Consider the following 12546-nt stretch of genomic DNA (forward strand, 5'->3'; position numbering starts at 1 on the left):
TACTATTTAAGTAGCACCCTGTGTACTCACACATCTATACAGCTTGAAATCTGGCCAAACTAAGGATCAAAGTCTTGGTGGGAAACATTAACGGAAGGGGATCCCTGAAGGACAATCTGTTGGCTAAAATAGGGAAGGGATAAAGGAAGCCCTGGGCATCCAGCCCAGCAGCAAATCTCCCATAGGCCTGCTTCTCTTCCTCTGCTGCAGTTGCTTGGTTCTTTCAATGCAGGAGAGCAGATTAAAGGGCTCCATTGCTTTCCTGGGTTTTCATGATTTTTGTTGACTGTTCCCTTCCTATGATCACATGATTCTCTACTCCCTTGTGGCGCTGACACATTGTCTGTTGTTCTGTTTAAAATTTTCAATCGCTGCCACATGACAGTGCTGCCACCTTGCAGCAAAAGTAGGAATGGATCTGAAGTCTCACTTCTCACCCTGTGTCATTGGAGAAGAAAATCTCATTTTTCCCAAAAGCAATCTCATGCATGGCTAAAGATGAAACTGCAATGTTCTTATAATGTTCTGGGAGACGTTCTCTTTTCTTTTCCTGTGTGTGTGTGTGTGTGTGTGTGTGTGTGTGTGTGTGTGTGTGTGTGTGTACACTAAGGACTGAACCTACTCATGGATGCCCTGAAGTCAAATTGAATGTGAAACATGCACTCTGTGGAGCAGAGACACAAAACTAAAATTAAGACAAAATATCTAGTGGTAGAGATGCTGTGTCCAGTTGTGACCTCTGAAAGAGAGAAGGAAAAAAGGAATGAACAGTCAGAAGGGGTCTGGAAGAGGAACCCTTGACCAGAAGCCAGGAGGCCTTTTAAGGTTCTAGTTGAGGCCCCGTCATCGACTGAATTGTTTCAGGGAAGTTCCTTAACCTCTTTGGGCTTTGATTATTTCAGACCCTCTACCATGTGGATTCTGGGAATTGAACTGAGGTTGCCAGGCTCAGCAGTAAGCACCTTGACCTGCTGAGCCATCTCACCAGTCTTTTTAATTAATTAATTCATGTTTTGAGACAGGATCAAACTTGAACTTGTGACAGTCTTGCCTCAGTCTCCCCAGTACTAGGATTATAGGGAAAACCTACCATGCCCAGTTTAGGAATAACTATTATCAAATTCTTATCACCAAAAATGAGTTTTGGGTTTTTTTGTTTTGTTTTGTTTTGTTGTTTTTTTTTTCATTTTTTGAGACAAGGTTTCTCTGTGTAGCCCTGGCTGTTCTGCAACTTGATCTGTAGATAAGGTTGGCCTCAAAATCACAGAGCTCTGCCTGCCTCTGCCTCCTGAATGCTGGGATAAAGGCATATGCCACCACTGCCTGGTGAGTTTTGCCTGTTTTAAAAAGAATTTCTTATTAAAAATTTTAGGTTGTTCATGAAGTGTATGTACCCTTTTGCCCAAACAGCTTTACTTGCACATACTCATTGCAATGAGTTGTTGGTCTGGTGAAAGCCTCTGGCTTCTGCTATACCATTGATATTGATACCGATACCGGACCCTCAAGGAGACTCCTCTGGTATCCTACTGTTGCCCTGAGTCATGGGGATCCTTCCCCTTCACTCGATCCAGCAGCTCATAGATTTAAAAAAAATTCTTTTTGGGGGGAGGTACAAGGGTGGAGGCTGATATGGAAGGACTTGGAAGTGAGTGGGATTGGGGTGCATGGCATGAAATTCCCAAAGAATCGATAAATAATTGATAAGAAATTTAGACTGGAATAAAAAGCAATGGGAACCTTTGTGGCAACCTTCATATATATGAATCAGTATACTTTGTTCTCATTCATTCAGATTTTTGCCTACTTATTTATTTATTTTGAGAGAAGGTCTTACTATGTAGTCCTGATTGGCTTACAACTTGCTATACAGACAAGGCTCACAAAGGTCTGCTTGCCTTTGTGTCCTGGAATTAAAGGGATATGTCATCACTCTTGGCCTTGTCTTTTTTTCCCCCCAAGACAGGGTTTCTCTGTGTAGCCCTGGCTATCCTGGAACTCGCAGTGTAGACCAGGTTGGCCTCAAACTCATAGAGATATGACTGCCTCTGCCTCCCAAGTGCTGGGATTAAAGGTGTGTGCCACCACCATCCCACTGCCTTGTCTTTTAAAATTAGAAACCTATGTATTCTTTTTTGTTTGTTTGTTTGTTCATTTATTTTGAGATAGTGTCTCTCTACACAGCCCTGACTATCCTGGAACTCAGAGAGATCTGCTTGCTTCTGCCTCCTGAGTGCTGGGGTTAAAGGCAAGGCATGCATCACTACTCCCAGCTCTGTTTTATTTTTTGTTCAGTACTGATTTGAAAATTGATTCACAGTGTTTCACATAGCAATGAATGTAGCACAATTTAATACTCTACTGTTGTAATATTCTTGGAACTTATTTGAAGCTAGGTTAGAGGATATGTAAGTTATGTTCAGCTTGACTATTTATAGTAATTTTTTCTTTAAAGATTTATTTATTTTATGTATATGAATGCTTTATCTGCATGTTCGACTTTATGCCAGAAGAGGGCATCAGATTCCACTAGAGATGGTTGTGAGCTACCATGTGGCTGCTGGGAATTGAACTCAGGACTTCTGGAAGAGCAGCCAGTGCTATTAACCTCTGAGCCATCTCTCCAGTCCCGTAAATTATTTTCTAAGAAGATGTTTTTTTAATAATAATTGTATTTGTAACATATACTTGTTCTATATTTTAAAAAATTTTTCATTATATTTATTCATTTTATATATAAGTGTTTTGCTTGCATGTATGTATATACACCACGTGCATGCTTGGTGCCCTCAGAGGTCAGAGGAGAGCATCAGATCTCCTAGAACTGGAGTTATGGATCATGTTGAGACACTATGTGGGTGTTAGGAATCAAACCTGGATCCTCTGCAAGAGCAACAAGTACTTTAAACCATTGAGCCAGCTCCCTGTTACATATTCTTGACAGAGGGCCAAAGAACTGTTCCAGTATGACATGAAATGAGCCTGAGCAGATCCCCCTTTGGTTGGTCTCAAAACCTAAGATCATGGACATTTGCTCCCTCTCTGCAAGCAAGGGTACAATGCTGTTTGGTTCTTGCACATGCTCTGCTATCCTGAATTAATAACATAGAATTTAATTCCATAGAACTCCTGAAGCAAGTGGGCATCCATAGGGAATGTTTTCTAAGTACTCATAGAAAATGAGTGAAGGGGACATACAGAGAAAAGAGCAAGTCATATTTTCTACGTGACGCCTGTGTTTCCAGCTCTGTATTAGAGGCTTTACATTTTGGTTATATTTCATCCACAATATCACCCTATAGAGTTGATTGTATAGTCAAGGAAACAGACACAGAAAAGGAGCCACTTGCTCACAGTCTAATTAGTGACAGGTTTGGGATTTTAGGTCTGGTCTCTGATTAAACAGCTCAAGTTGGATGGGTTTGTTTTTGGTTTTTTGTTTGTTTGTTTGTTTGTTTGTTTTTTTGTGTGTATGTGTGTGCTTATTGTTTTGTTTTGTTTTTTAAATAGTGTTTAGCACAAAAGAAGCTTCCCTTATCTTTGCCTTAGATTACCAAGAGTCAATTCTTCTCAGTTTGTATTGACTCCTTTCAAAAGATAACGGGCATTTCATTCATTGATTTAAGCTACATTTCCTTTCCATTGTTGTCTTCCTTTGTTTTCATTAAGCAAATCAGTTGCATCGGAACAGGAGGTCCACTGGTGAATGGGATTTGTGCAATAGCTTTCTACCTGTATGTCTAAGTTATTTATCAGAAGTGCTTTCCTCTTTAAAGATGGAAGCAGTGAAATCTGGTTTAATATCTAATAAAGGGAGACAGGCATGGCTGTCACAAGCCTGAAGGGAGAAGCAGGAAGAATTTGGGCTAGCTCAGGCTGTGAGTCTCAAAAGAAAAAGAAAATAGGAATGAAAGGATAGAAAGAAGTTGACTAATGGATCAGTGTTCCTTGATAGTAAAGACTGCAATGTGATGTTATTTTTAGTATTTATTGTGTACAGCTTCATGTACAATAGCAGCAGTGGGGAAGTTGAGGGTATTTTGAGGAAGACAAATGCCTAAACATGCAGCAGGGAAAACTCAAGTCTGATATAATGTAATGAAGATACTGAAAAATCTTAAACAGAGGTTAATGACAGGGAAAGGAAATAATTTGCCAGGAAGTCTTTCATGGCTGTAGGAGAATGAGGTGTGTAGGTTGTAAAGCAGAGCAACACAAGGTCAGAATCCCAGGACTAAGCAACAAGTAAATAAATTATCCTGTTTTTCTGCCTCTCAGTGAAAAGGCCTTTAACATTTCTCCAGGTGTTTAGTTTTGCGGTATGGGTGTATATGCACGTATATGTATACACACTATGACACACACACAATCTGTGTGTAGGTCTCATGGAAGAAGAAACTAAGGTGTGGGACTCCCTAAAATGTAGCTAGGGACTGGAAGTGTTTGGGATTAGATCATAAAGGGGAGAGGGAGCTGAAATGACATGTGAAAACCCAAGTACACTGTGAAAACCCTGGTGTCCATGTGAAAATATCGTGGGCAGTTTCCAGTATAAACACTGTTCTTCATTATGCAATGTAATCTTGCCTTTCGACACCAGGACCAGTCTTATAAAGAGGCCTCCGTGAGGAGATTTTATGACCTTATGGTGTGAGGTTCTGTAAGGCTCTTAACTCAGGACAAACCTGAATGGTTGACCAGAGCAAAGGGACTGGTGTTCAGATAAGGCCTTTGTGCCTTTTATCTTACAACCAGAGCCCCAGCTTTTTGGCAAGGGGCTGGCTCTCTTGAATTCTGATCATCAATAGATCTGCTAAGTAACTTACTGGAGGCTTTGCCTCCCAAAAAGACAAGGTGAAGACTGATAAGCAGAGATCAGGAGCACAGTGGCCTCTCAGGTACAGTGCCAATCTTTCTTTTCTTTTTCTTTTTCTTTTTGGTTTTTTGAGACAAGGTTTCTTTGTATAGTCTTGGTTGTCCTAGAACTTAGTCTGTAGACCAGGCTGGCCTTGAACTCACAGATCCACCTGCCTCTGCCTTCTGAGTGCTAGGATTAAAGGTTTGTGCCACCACTGCCCAGTGCTAATCTTTATTCCAATCAATGAAACACTAATATCTATACCTGGCCTTACTCTCAGAGTTATAAAGAGGGGTGCTAAAGTGTAGGATGCTGTATTCAACATGCACACAAAATTACAGAGGAACTTAAACACTATATCTTGTGCTGGTAACCATACTGCCGCTAGAATGCACAGAAAAGAGACGAGTGGAAGCTAGAGAGGAGCTAGTGTCTGAGAGAAAATGAGACTTTCGAGGACTAAAAAGATTCAGAAAAACAGGAGGAATGGTAAGTCTGACAGCATAAGGAAAGGTATGAAAACAGTTATGGAGGGGCTGGAGAGATGGGTCAGTGGTTAAGAGCACTGGCTGCTCTTCCAGAGGACGGGGTTCAATTCCCAGCACCGGCATGGCAGCTCACAACTGTAACTCCAGTTCGGGGGACCCAAAATCCATGGCAAAACACCAATGCACATAAAAATAGTAAAAATTAAGAACAATTATGACAAATTCTAGAAGTCAGTGCAGACTATATTGGGGGGGTCACTGGGGAAAGGCATCTTGATTTTATATTATTCAGGATTTCACTATGTAGCCCTGGCTGACCTAGAACACTTTATGTAGACTAGCCTGCCTTCAGACTTGTGGTGATCCTCCTGCTACTGCCTTCTGAGTGCGGGGATTACCGGTTTGTGTCACCACACCCAGCTAACATCTGGGTATTTTACCTACCAGGCTCTATTTCTATAAGGCACCTTCTTTCCTCCCCTCCCTTTGTGGTATTGGCATTGAACCTAGTCCTCAGGTGTACTAGGCAGATACTCGACCACTGAGCTCCAGCTCCAGGACTATAAAGATACTCTTTCCTTCTCTAATTCAACTCAAGTCTGACCTGAAGATTGCTATCTTAGAAATACAGGTGTTGGAGACATTGCTATTCAACAAGATTCTCTGGCAGCAAACAGGGGGACAAGAATGCTAAATACTAAACTTGTGTTGTCAAACTTCATTGTGAACAACGACCAGGTTTTCTTTTTAAAAGAGTCCGCATTTTCCCTTTTAAAAATTACATATACATACATAGATACATAAATATGTGTGTATGTATGTAAATTGGGAGGCAATTAGTGGGACTCTGTTCTCATTTTCCATCGTGTAGGTTCCAGGATTGAACTCAGGTCATCAGGCTTAGTGGCAAGTGTCTTATCCATTGAGTCATCTTGCCAGCCCCTTTTCCTCTTTTCTTTAAAAATTTATTGTATATATTGATTGCATATATTCATATATACAAGTATAGGTTGTATGACAGAATCTGCAATGTGTGTGTGTGTATGTGGGTGTGTGCATGTGGATATGTGCATGACTTGTGCTGATGTGGGGTCAGAAAACTTGTAGGAGGCTATTCTAATTCTATTTTCCAACATGTGGGACCTGGGGATCAAACTTAGGTCATCATGATTAGTGCCAAGTACCATCACAGGTTGAGCCATCTTGCAGCTCCGGGAATCTACATTTTAAACAAGCACTCCAGTGTTCCTATTACAGGTGGCCAGTGCAACATACCTTGAGAAATACTGCTCTTATCTAAAGCAGAAATGACTGCCAAATGGAACTACATGGAAAATGCTAATATACTATCTAGATAAATATGGGCTTATCTACTTTTGAGAATTTATCATCTCTCACCTATGTATACCCTTTACAAATTTTCATGACTATCATCTAAGGAATGAGATATAGCTACTGGTTAAGAGTGCCAGTTTTGTCTTCCCAAATAGATTGTAATCACTGTAAAGACAAGGATCTCTCAGACTTTTCCCAGAATAGAGAAAAAGATCAATGAAGGGAACCAGGATGCTTAGGATCAATTCCTGTTACTTCTAGACAACTTCATTGGTGCGTGAGCATGTGTGTGTGTGTGTGTGTGTGTGTGTGTGTGTGTGTGTGTGTGTGTGTTCAGAGATGGAGGTTTCTCTGTGTAGCCTTGGCTGTCTTGGAACTTGCTTTCTAGACCAGGCTGGCCTTGAACTCATAGAGATCCGCCTCCCTCATGCTGGGATTAAAGGTGTGCACCACCACTGTCCAGCTCCCCCCTCATTTTTTAAACTTGCATTTGTTTATGCTGAATTTATTCCTGTGTTATGTTTTTTTCTTTTCTTTCTTTTTTTTTAATTTATTTTTTTTCTTTCTTTTCTTCTTAAGGGGGCAGGGGCAGAGATGGACTCAGAAAAACAAAGCCATGGAGAGAGGGACAGAGACCTGGAGAGACAGACAGACAGACAGACAGAGAAAGAGAGACAAAGAACTTGGGGTGGGGGCAGGCAGACAGGACTCAGAGAAGTCATTAGATAAGAAGGCTAAGGAATATAAGTTTTGTCTCTTCAGTTTCTTTTGGGGTATCTTTCTTAGGTGCACCTTCCTCTTCAGGCTTTGGGACAGTTTGTTCATTTCAGTGACAATCATCTCAATATCACAGAGGAGCACATATATGGGCTAATTCAGCCATGAGCACTGTCAGTACATCCTAGGTGCTTTGTTCACCGGGATATGTTTAATGACTAGAGAACCTCCATCTCAACCCTTCAGTTCATAATCTCTGCATTTTCTTTTGTTTTTTTTTGTTTTTGTTTTTGTTTTTGTTTTTTCTTGTTTTTGAGACAGGGTTTCCTCTGTGTAGCTTTGTACCTTTCCTGGATCTCGCTCTGTAGACCAGGCTGGCCTGGAACTCACAAAGATCCACCTGCCTCTGCCTCCCGAGTGCTGGGATTAAAAGGTGTGCGCCACCACTGCCCGGCCTACTCTCTGCATTTTTAAGCTTGACACAAAAATCCAGCACTCTTTTGGAGCTACAGACCCTGTGTCCTGAGCCACTGTTTGGCTCGGACAGCCTGACTCCACCATTATACTGCTAGAAGGGAACTCATTGCTTCTTTAAAGTGCCATGTTTTAGACACTTGGTGGCCTTTTGAATATGCACAGCCTTCATGGCCTGGGGAGTTTTGCTTTCTTAAAGTGAACATGAGGATTTGAATCTCTTGATTTGCCTGATTTTGTAGGGTTTTCTGGGTCAAGAAAGTAGTAAACCATTTTCACAGGTCACCTCAGGCTACTTACAGGAAGATCTGACTTCCTCGTTACATAATTTAAAAAAAATTTTTTTAATTGTATGAGTGTTTTTCCTGGATGTTTGTTGTGTACCACATGTGTGTCTAGGGCCTGAGGAAGCCAAAAGAGGGTGTCAGATTCCCTGGAACTATAGTTACAGACTGTGAGACACCCACATGAGTACTAGGAATTGAACCCAGGTCCTCTGGAAGAGTGGTCAGTGCTGCTGAGCCAGCTCTCCAGCTACTACACGACTTTCTTGAAAAAAATTTGGAGACCTTGTGTCTTTTAGGGTAGTTATAACAAAAGTACCACATCACAGAAACAATATAAAATTCTTCACATTTTTGGAGGCTAAAAGTCCATGATTAAAATGTTGGCAATGTTGTTTTTTTCTGAAAATTTTTCTCTTAGGCTTGTCATTCATTGTCTTCTTCCTGTCTTCAAAGGTTCTTCTCTGGATCTTAATATTCATTTGTGTAATGGCACCCGTCTTATTTGACTAGGGTCTGCCCTAACGATCTTGTTCTAACTTAGTAAGATCCTTAAAGACCCTACCTCCAATTCCCTCACCCTACACCCACCTTGAGGTACCGTAGATTAGGACTTCAGCACTGGACTTGGGGGATATAATTCAGCCCAGAAAAGACCTCTCGTTTCGGATTCTGAAATGTGTGCTCGCCTCCTTCTCTCCTACCTGCTAGTCTTGTGCAGTGTGTTTTCTCTACCCTTTGGCTTTCTTCCTCCACCTCTTACAGACATGCGGCTTGTGTGGCAAGTGTTTGTGGAGACCAGCTCTAAAAAGCCTATGGTAGGATAGGCAGGTCTTGGCATGCCTCAGACAGCACAACACATAGGAGCAGTTCCGGTTCCAGGAGTCACTGTCTTAGAGAAATAGCCCTTTGCCAGTTCTTGTCTGCGTCCTAGCATTTGGTAACAGATTCTTTGGAAGTGGTCTTGGGCTATCCTTATTCTTGATTTTCTTCCCTGCAGCCTTTTGTTATTTTGTGGTTTTCTTCAATCTCCTAAGGCCAGCCTACACACAAACTTGAAGGCCCAGTTCTCCTGCCTCTGCCTAACTAAGTGCACTCTTTCTTAGAGCTCCTTCATTAGGCCTTTCCTTGAGTAGTTCATTAAAAAAAAAATTCTTTTTGACATTTGTGTGTGTGTGTACACACATATGTGTACACGGGCATGCCCCAGTGTGCTGTGAACTTTGGTTTTCTTCTTCAGCCCTGTGGGTTCTAAGGATAATACTTAGATCCTCAGGCTTGAGGGTAAACACCTGTACCTGCTAACCCGTGTCACTGGCCCTCCCCGAAAGCTGGACTCTTTGAATTCCTCACTTGAGAATGGACCCCAGGGTCTTGCACGTGTGAGGTGAATGGTTACATCCCACAGTCCTGAAGTTTAGAGGGTAAATCCATTATTGCAGTATCCCTAAAGCTGACAAACAGAAACACCATCAAGAATCCTAGAGAAAGAGGCTGTACCATTAAAAGGTAAAAGAACAAGAGGCAACTCCAAGGTTTAAAAAATTTCTTTCCTTGGTCACTTCTTCATGCCAGCTTCAGAGAGTACTACTATGGAGAGGCAAAGCTTCCCAGATCATTCTTAGTCAGTAAGTCGAACATCTTGTTAAACCAGACAGTCTTGCTCAATTATCTTTTTTTTTTTAAGCTCTGAGTTTCCTTTGTTCAGCTGAAATTTATCCCAATGACACAGTTACTGTTAAAATATAGGTCACTGTTCTGTAAAATTTACTAATTCTCCAATTTGTTTCCAATCCTTATTACTTCAAAAGTAAGTGGATAAATTCTTGGAGAAGCTGCCACCTAATGGTAATGAGGGATCCCATTGTTCCTGTTGACCAATCTTAATGTTTTCCTGTGTTAGCTTCCATCCAAGAATTTGTTTCTGGGGTGTGGCTTTCTACCCTTTTCACTTTTTGCCCCCTGGCATTGAAATACTCTCCTGGCCACCGTGTTCTCCACACCTTTCCTGACCTTCATCACAGGTTCGTGTAAGGACTGGGAAAAGAACTCTGGGTACTCCTCTGAATTCTTGTAATAGGTTAGAACTCACATGGATCTCCTCTCCTTGTTACTGCACCTATGCCCAAGGCTGTGTTGTGTTGGGAATTCTTCCAGTCACCATTAATCGACAATACACACTGCCATGAAAGTCTTGCTGTCAAGTGGCAGACTAGACAAATTTGTTGGCTTCACCTCAGTAGGCTTGGAGCAACCCCAGTTCAGGATGGAAGGCAACCTAAGAAGTCAGGGCTTGATGGCACTTAACTGTTGAAGGCAGGCAGGCATGAGACTGCCGTCCTTTGTACCGGGTCTTGCCCACCAAACTTTCTTTACTTCTCTTCATGCTCAAGGATCCATCATCAACAGCTCCTTTGAGGAGCTGGGGTAGCTAAGCAAAGGGGAGTGGTGATGGATTAGTTGCCTTGGTTAGCCTGCACTAATCTGAAGGCAGTGGATGGGCACGACACCGACCTTATTGGCGTCAGCACTAGCAATGCTACGGTCCATCCAGGCAGGGCCCCCACCTTGCCTACCGCACCACACCACTGGGTTCTGGGTTCCCTTCCCGCGCTGCAGGATCTTGCTGGGAGGTTCGAGCTGAACCACCTCATCCACTCGGCCGGGAGGTGGAGCCGTTGGGCTGGCCCCAAACCCTCCCAGGCAGAAGGGACAACCACCACGTCCCGGACCCGCCCGCCCTCGCACCGCTCGGCCCCGAATGGCAGAGCCGCGCTCGGACCATCGGCATCGCCTCACGTCGCCCCGCCCCGCGCCGCGCTCCCATTGGCTGACGCCGGCCCGAGTCCGCGCCTCGCCCCCTCCCCTTGGCGCCCGGACCGCGCGGCTGCCCGGAGCGGGGTCGGAGGTGAACGGCCTGGAGTAACCCCGGACGCGCGCGTACCTCGTGGGGCTGGGTGACTGAGGTGGGCGGCCGGGCGCGGGGCGGGCCGGGGGCGGGGCGGGCCGCCGAAGCCCCGCCCTCCTCGGCCCGGGTGCCCAGCCGGCCTGCCGAGCGCCTGTCAGCCATCGCGGAGCCGCCCGCGTCGCCTCCTGTCCAGCACGCCTCGGCGCAGGGGCTCCGCGACCGCCGGCCGGTGCGTGCCGCCAGCCTGAGGTGAGGGAAGGGCCGCAGCCCAACCCGGAGCGGCCCGGGCCGGGGCCGGGCAGCCGGCAGGGGGCGGCCTCATAGCCTCCGCCCGCCCGCTCGCACGCGGTGGGGCTCTCCATCCCATGCAGCCCCCGGGCCGGGCAGCCGGGTCCTCCCCTCAGCACCGCGGCCTCCAGGTCCCCTTCCCCGAGCTCCGCGTGGAGTGCTCTGGGGTCCGGGGTTTGCGGGCCGAAACCCCGGAACCTGGGAGGAGTGCCGCCCAGGGCCCTTAGGGAGGACCCGGTGTGCCCGGTGCTTGCTGCTACTCGCCGGGCTGAATCTTTGCGTCCGACCCTGGGCTCCGAGAGGAGACGAGCACGTGGGAGGCGGGTGCTGAGCCCTGGGTCTGGTTGCATGGAAAGTCTTGTTCCTTTCTTGCGAGAGAGGTGTGGGGCGCAGAGGCGCGGGCTGCTGTGGCTCTCACTGTGCCTTTGTATCGCGGGGAGAGCCCAGGCCAGGCGGGCTGTCCCTCTGCCAGTTCCTGCTCGCAGCATTTGAGGGTTTTTATGAGGGACGGAAGTAGGAAAAGCGTACTCGCCAGTTCTTAACTCTCCTGGGGCGTTAATCTTGATGGTTTAGGGCAGCTCTTGAAAATAGGACCTAAGAAGGTAGGTGATGGGAAACTAACGATTCAGAGGAAAAAGTGCGTGGAGATTCTGCCCACGTAAGGGCTGGTAGTTTTTGGATTTGAGTATCCGGCAAGTGAACACTTCCAATCAGCTTTAAAGATCAGGGGCTTCATGTAGGCCTTGCGGGTTTTTATAAAAGATACAGGAGTAGAACTGCTTAAGGGAAGTAATTTTAGATGGTTTTGTTGGGAGATTTAAGACAAATGAAAGGACTCTAGGATTTCCTGATTCCACGTCTATATAAAGTGTTTCAGAAACTTCCCAATGTGCAGAATAAATCTAACGACCTGGCCTTCACTCTCAGAAGTTGATTTCTTTTGACTTTTCTGTTTCATTTTTCCCTCCTACAATTCAGGCTGGGAAGTATGCTTTCTTTGGTTACATAGTTTCCTCTCTCTTAGGTGGTAGGAATACCCTAATTTGTCTGTTGCTTCATGAATGGGGATGCCCTTGACATCATCTGTCTTGGGGATTTCTGTGCTCACTTGACAAGCACTTGTTGGGAAAGCATTGTGTTGTTTAAAACTAGGATCTCTTTTAGCAGTGTAGGTAATAGGTGTCTGCTTGCTGC

The 12546-nt window shown here is 44.8% G+C and overlaps 1 protein-coding gene across 5 annotated transcripts in view; it reads left to right on the plus strand.

The window, feature by feature from the left end:
• Acaca (acetyl-CoA carboxylase alpha) overlaps window positions 1–12546 on the plus strand; it is a 273401-nt gene that overhangs the window by 43193 nt on the left and 217662 nt on the right. Inside the window, exon 1 of one of the 5 annotated variants that reach the window (XM_036195675.1) lies at window positions 11089–11313. The exons of 3 other annotated variants lie outside the window; for them this stretch is intronic. The gene's annotated coding sequence lies outside the window, so the exon portion shown is untranslated. Of the gene's footprint in view, window positions 1–11088; window positions 11314–11773; window positions 11955–12546 lie in introns of those variants that run through there. One more of the 5 variants, XM_036195673.1, reaches the window with a different exon arrangement.

Source organism: Onychomys torridus, chromosome 8, assembly GCF_903995425.1.
Source record: "Onychomys torridus chromosome 8, mOncTor1.1, whole genome shotgun sequence".
NCBI lineage: Eukaryota > Metazoa > Chordata > Mammalia > Rodentia > Cricetidae > Onychomys > Onychomys torridus.